This window comes from Ceratotherium simum, chromosome 35 (assembly GCF_057802395.1).
Source record: "Ceratotherium simum simum isolate JZ-2026a chromosome 35, ASM5780239v1, whole genome shotgun sequence".
Lineage (NCBI taxonomy): Eukaryota > Metazoa > Chordata > Mammalia > Perissodactyla > Rhinocerotidae > Ceratotherium > Ceratotherium simum.
In genome coordinates this window covers 5,581,002-5,587,001 of record NC_141934.1, presented here as the reverse complement: position 1 = coordinate 5,587,001, position 6,000 = coordinate 5,581,002, and the positions used below count along the sequence as shown (strand labels likewise).

Here is a 6,000-nt window from a genome sequence, read left to right as displayed (position 1 = left end):
GAGAGGAAGCCCAGGGCACAGACTGAGGTGTGTGTGCATGTGCTGGGGGCAGGGGGCAGCACTTTCTCACTCAACAGGCCTTGGGAACGGGGCCCATTTTCACAGCATCCTTTAAGATGAGTCCTTTTCTACTCAACAGGGAGACACTCAAGAAGGCCACTAAAAGGAAAGAAGTAGATTTGCATTTCTTCAGAGAATAAGAGAGGCTTGAGGCAGATCCCCAGCTGTAGGCTCAGAGGCAGAGCTCTGGGGCATCTCCACCATGGCCTGGACCCCTCTCCTGCTTCCCCTCCTCACTCTCTGCACAGGTGCTGCCCCTCAGGTCTCAGCCCCCAAAGAAACCAGGGAGCAGCCTGGCCCTGACCTTCAGCTCTGCAGAGGGGAGGCTGCAGGATGTGTGCCTTCTGGGAATGAGACCCTCATCCTCACACTCACCTCTCCTCTCCTCTCTTGCAGGTTCTCTGGCCTCTTCTGAGCTGACTCAGCCTCCTGCGGTGTCCGTGGCCCTGGGACAGATAGCCAGGATCACCAGCCAGGGAGGCAGCTTTGGAAGCGATTATGCTCACTGGTACCAGCAGAAGCCAGGACAGGCCCCTGTGCTGGTCATTTACAGAGATAACAAGCAGCCCTCAGGCATTCCTGACCAATTCTCTGCCTCCAGATCAGGGAACACAGCCACCCTGACCATCAGAGGGGCCCAGACAGAGGATGAGGCTGACTATTACTGTCAGTCTGGAGGTGCTTACAGTTCTGAAGTTCACAACGACACACACTAGTGGGGAAGTGAGACACAAACCCCTTTGCCATCTGTGTCACACTCTCCTCCAGCCCCAGGAGGACTGTAGGCAGAGCCATGAGCTGGTCTGTCTCAGGTCCCCAGATCTGAGATCCCCAGGCTGCCCTCCCCCCAGGCAGGATCTGCAGAGGGTGGATCAGGGCTGGATTGTTGACTGACAGGATAAGGCTGCCATGGTCTTTTCCTGGCTGATGTATTTGTTGGGGACAGAGGGTCTGGACGGAAGGAAAGACGGAGGAAGAAATCCTTCTTGTGGTAGTTATCTCAGGATTTCCATATGGAAGTGTCTGGGCCTCTCTTTGACCCACGTGTCCTGTGTTAGTCCCCAGAACTGCTGAGATTCAGCTGGTACTCTGATGTCCCCTGGCTAACATGGCAGCCTTGGATTCTGAATGGAGCAAACTATGCTGTGGACGTTGCTGTGTCCACGCACATATGCCCTTCTGGCCTGACACACCCACCCACTGTTGCTGGGAGCCCCTGGCTCCTCACAGCTGTGCCCTCACTAGGATGAGCCATTGTCTGGAGAACTGCCTCCCTCAAGCTTTTGCCCCTCTCTTAGTGTGACTCAGGTCCAATGGCTGCCTGATGCCAAGACACCAAGGTCTTGTCTCAGTCCAGGGTGACCTTGCAGGGCCTCCCAGCTGAGTCTTCAACTGTAAGCACATGGCAGGTCTTCCCAATCTTGCCTCCATTCTTCATCCCAGAGACATCACCCCAAACTCTCCTGCATGCAATTATCTACGTCACAGTGCTTCTGGGGAGCCAAAGAGAAAACAAAAGCCTAGAGGGAAGAGTGTGGTAGAGGAGAGAGCTGCACAGAGAGAGAACCCTGGAGTTCTGCACATGTTCCTAAGAGGACTGATGAGTCATGTGTGGGAGGAAACTGCAGGAGGTTAAAGAAAGAACCACCCAGAGATGCTAAAGGATCATTCTGCAGGCTCACACTCACACAATCACATAGTGCTTGTTCCCCAGTCAGAGGGGAATGCTCCTAGTTAAGGAATCAGGTTGACTAGTCATGACAACTTGCCTCAGTCGTGGGGACCATTAACCCCAGACTAAACGCTGCTCTGTTGCGACCTAAGAAAGTGCACAGGCACGTTGACAAAGGATGGATCTGTGTCCAAGTAACTTTATTGAATCCCAAAATAAAAAACAAAACAGAGAAGGAAATATGAGTATCCAGGACCCGATAAGGAAAAACTCACAATAGCTGGTGTCATACCAAAAATTTCCTACAAAGAACCAAGAAAACATGAACCGTAATAATTACAAAAATTCTTTATTCCAAAATGGCCCTAAATTGCCAAGATGTTATAATTTGTATACAAGGATAGAAAAGCAATTATTTTAACTATATTTCATGTGTTCCTGAGGGTGGAGGAAAGATGGAACATGTTAAGTGGTGACATATACTCATACACACTGGTACACATTGATCTCCTAGCACTGCTTTACAAGCACCATATACGTAATATATAAATGATCTCAAATCAGTAATGTAACAGTCTACCCTATGATACTGTAAAAAGAAGAGAAAACTGATACAAAAGAGGGAGAAGGGATTAAATGATAAAGATAGAGGGAAAATGAAGGAAATAAATGGAACCCTTGGGGAATATCAACAAAATTAAATGTTACTTCTTTGAAAACATCAAAGATATTGACAAACCTTTAGCTAGGTGATGATAAATAAAAAAGCAAATTATTAAAAGTGAGAAGTAGAGAGGAGATGTTACTACTGACACTACAGAAATAAAACAAGACTTTTAGGTTGTGAGAGGATACTATAAAAAACTGCATGCAAAAAAATTAGATGAAATGGACATATTCTTAGAAAGACACAGATTGCTAAAACTGACTCAAGAAAAAATAGAAAACCTCATGAAGTCTGCAATAAGGAAAGAGATTAAATTAGTAATCCAAAACTACCCACAAAGAAAGACACAGACACAGATGGTTTCACTGCAGAATTCCATCTAATATTTAAAAAATTACTACCAAGTTATTCACAATTTCTTCCAAAAAATTGAAGGGGATGGAATACTTACCACCTCACTCTATGAGGCCACTATTACTCTGATACCAAAACTAGATAAATAGATCACAAGGAAAGAAAAGTATAGATCAATAACCCTTATGTATATAGACACAAAAATCCTCTAAAATTGCTACAAAACCTAATCTAGCAACATAGAAAAAGGAATACACACCATGACCAAGTGGTATTTACTGGAGGAACGCAAGGTTGTTTTAACACCTGGAGATCAGTTAACGCACTTATTCATAGAATAAAGGACAAAAGAAAGGATCTTTTCAGGAGTCACAATGTTTTCATGCAGCACATATTGTTCCTGGTTATGTTTCTAATCCTATTACAGCATCAAGCAGGCGAGATTGCAGGCACAGAGATGGAATCAGGTGTGTTATTCCATGCAAAGAATCTGGATGTCCCGCACCCAATGTGAAGATATTGATGGTAAATGATAAAGGAGTGTAATTCCGTGTTTCTGAATGTTGTGCTGTTCAGATGCCACTTCCTAGACACGGGATATGGGCACAGAATGAAAAGATGACTAGGATTTAGGCATTAGTGACGAGAAGGGTCACAGGAAGGGTTTCAGTCAGAGAGAGAAAAACGTATAGTAACTAGAAGACAGAAGAGAGCATGATGTGTGAGAAAGTAGGAAAGTCCAGATCAACTGGAGCTGAGTGAGATCAAGGAAAGAGCAGGAACCACCTATTTCTGTCTGGACCTCCCATTAGGACATCACCCCCACACACACCACCCATGTGGTTGTGAAAAAGTCTGTTCTTCAATATTTCCTGACATCATTGCAGGGTCTACAATCTGAATCAAGCTCAGTTGACAAGGCCAAGGCAGTTAAGCCCCAAAACCCAGGCGGCCCAGGAAGGACTTGGGGAGACAATCAGGAGGAAGTGAGCGTTTCCGTGGTGACCTAGACCAGAGCTCCTGAGACTTCAGTGAGCACACAGTCCCCTGGGGGTCTCCACAATATGCAGATGCAGCTGCAGCAGGTCAGGGTGGGGCCCAGGAATATGCATGTCTAACAGCTCCCAGGGGAGCCTGTGCTGCTGGTCCTCCAAGGGCCACACTTTGAGTGGCTTCACTCCTGCTCACCTACTACTCACCACTCAGGTGAGAGTCACCACAGGAAGGCACAGTTGTGAAGCACAGGGGACCTGCTCTCCCTCCCTCTCAGACTTCCTGAGAAGTCCTTCCTTGGCCTTGGCCCTGCACTCAGCTCTGTCCATATTTCTCCCTCCCATCAGGGTTGGGCGTCCAATATGTCCTGACTTAGCCTCCATTGGTATTTGGGGCTCCAGGACAGATGGTCTCCATTACCTGTGCTGAAGCTGCAGTGACACTGATGGTTACAATTGTATCTCTTGGTACCAACACCTCTTTGCACAATCACACATAACTGAAAATGGATTCATGAATCAAACCTCTCAGACCCCAGACTCCAACTCTGGCAGCACAGCCTCTCTGAGCATCTCTTGGCTCCAGCACAGCCATGAGGCTGATTATTATTGCTATGTAGGGTGGGGGAGGGGGACTCATTCCCACTGTTTATTAGTGATGAGAAAGTGAGACCAAAACCATCTTGGGCTGGCCCTAGTCCCCTCCCGCCCCCTGGTCTATTGTCAGCTCCCCTGGGTGCATCATTTTCCAGGTTCAAGGCTGAAGAATTGAGGTCCACTCCTCCCTCCCACCACTTGACAATGCACGTCTTTGGGAGCAACAGCTCATTGAGGCCACTTTGGAACAGTGCAGGGGAGTTATCTTGAGATCCTGCCTCTAGATACTGTTGTCCACCCCATCCTGGAATGGGGGCCTCTCTGTCCAGCTTTTCAGATCTGTCCTCTCTTCTCATTACCAGGAAGAGGAATGTGGAGTTGTTGACCCTGGCCAGATGTGCCTGTTACCCAAGGAAGCAGACCCTGGGGGATTCTTCCATCCCATGTGAGATCAGGCTTTGTCTGTCACCAGCAGCCTTGGAGCCCTGAAGGAGTCATGGGTCCTATCATTAAGGATGCTTCGCTCCTCCTCATGAATCCTTTTCTCCTCCCCATGGCTTTTTTTGGCTCCCTGCCCCTCATCAGTAATCCCAAGCATGCAGAACCTTATCAGGTCAGGACAAGTTACCCTTCAAAGTTCTGTTTAAAAGTCTCATCCTCAAGGAGACCATCCATGACATAAAGACGAAGTGAGATACTTTTGCCAAATGTTCTCACAGGACCCTGTGTTTCCCCTCCTGCAGCTCTTAGCACATGTCGGATCTCATTTATACCTTTGTGATACTTAAACTCAGTTCTTAGAGGGAGAGATTGTGCACAGGGCCCAACAGGGTACTGACTCTAAACATTTACAGTCATGGTCATAACTCATATTGGAAACTACAGAATGTTCTTGTGGGATAGGACAAGGCTCTGGAACCGTGTACATCACTCCTTGCTATGATCCTAGAAGGAGCAGGCAGGGGGACAGAGGGGTCTTAGGTTACAAGAGAGACTGTGCTGCCCGGGGACTTGAGACAGGCTCCTAAGAGGACAATCCACACTTAGGGGAGGGAAGCACATGGCAGGAGGCCTCTCCCCAGGGGTTGTGATCATAGAGACAAAGCAGCTGGAAGGAGCCCAGCCCTGCTGCCAAGGCCCTGAGAGCAGAGTTCTAGGGGTGACTGAGTTAGTTTGCTAGGGTGGCTGTCACAGAGCACCATACACTGGGAGCTGAAAATAGAGATTTGCTGTCTCACAGATCTGGAGTTAAAAGGTCTGAGATCAGGTGTCAGCAGTTGGTTTTCTGTGGGGTGTGAAGGAGAATCTGCTCCATGCCTCTCTTCTAGCTTCTGGTGATTTGCTGGCAATCGTTGCTGTTCCTTGCTTTTAGATTTTGCCTCCATCTTCACATGGCGTTCTCCCTTGTGAGTGTTTCCAAAGTTCCACTTTTCTAAGGACATCTGTCCAATTGGATTAAGGTCCACCCTACTCTAGTATGACCTCCTCTTAAATTAACTAACTACATCTGCAATGGTCCTATATCAATGAGGTCCTATTCAGACATATAGGGGTGAGGACTTCATTATATGGATTAGAGAGGGAACACAATTCAACTCATAACAGTGTATCTGCCATGGTTGGGCCCTCCCTTGCATTGGAGGGAAGCTTGTAAGTGC

At 47.5% G+C, this 6,000-nt stretch overlaps 1 long non-coding RNA gene across 1 annotated transcript in view; it reads left to right on the top strand.

Moving 5' to 3' along the window:
• The first annotated feature begins 255 nt into the window (after window positions 1–255).
• The window catches only part of LOC101401204 (uncharacterized), a 41,548-nt gene continuing 35,803 nt past the window's right edge, over window positions 256–6,000 (top strand). The window contains exon 1 of the long non-coding RNA XR_015549854.1: window positions 256–308. This is a non-coding gene — a long non-coding RNA (uncharacterized LOC101401204). The remainder of the gene's footprint in view (window positions 309–6,000) is intronic.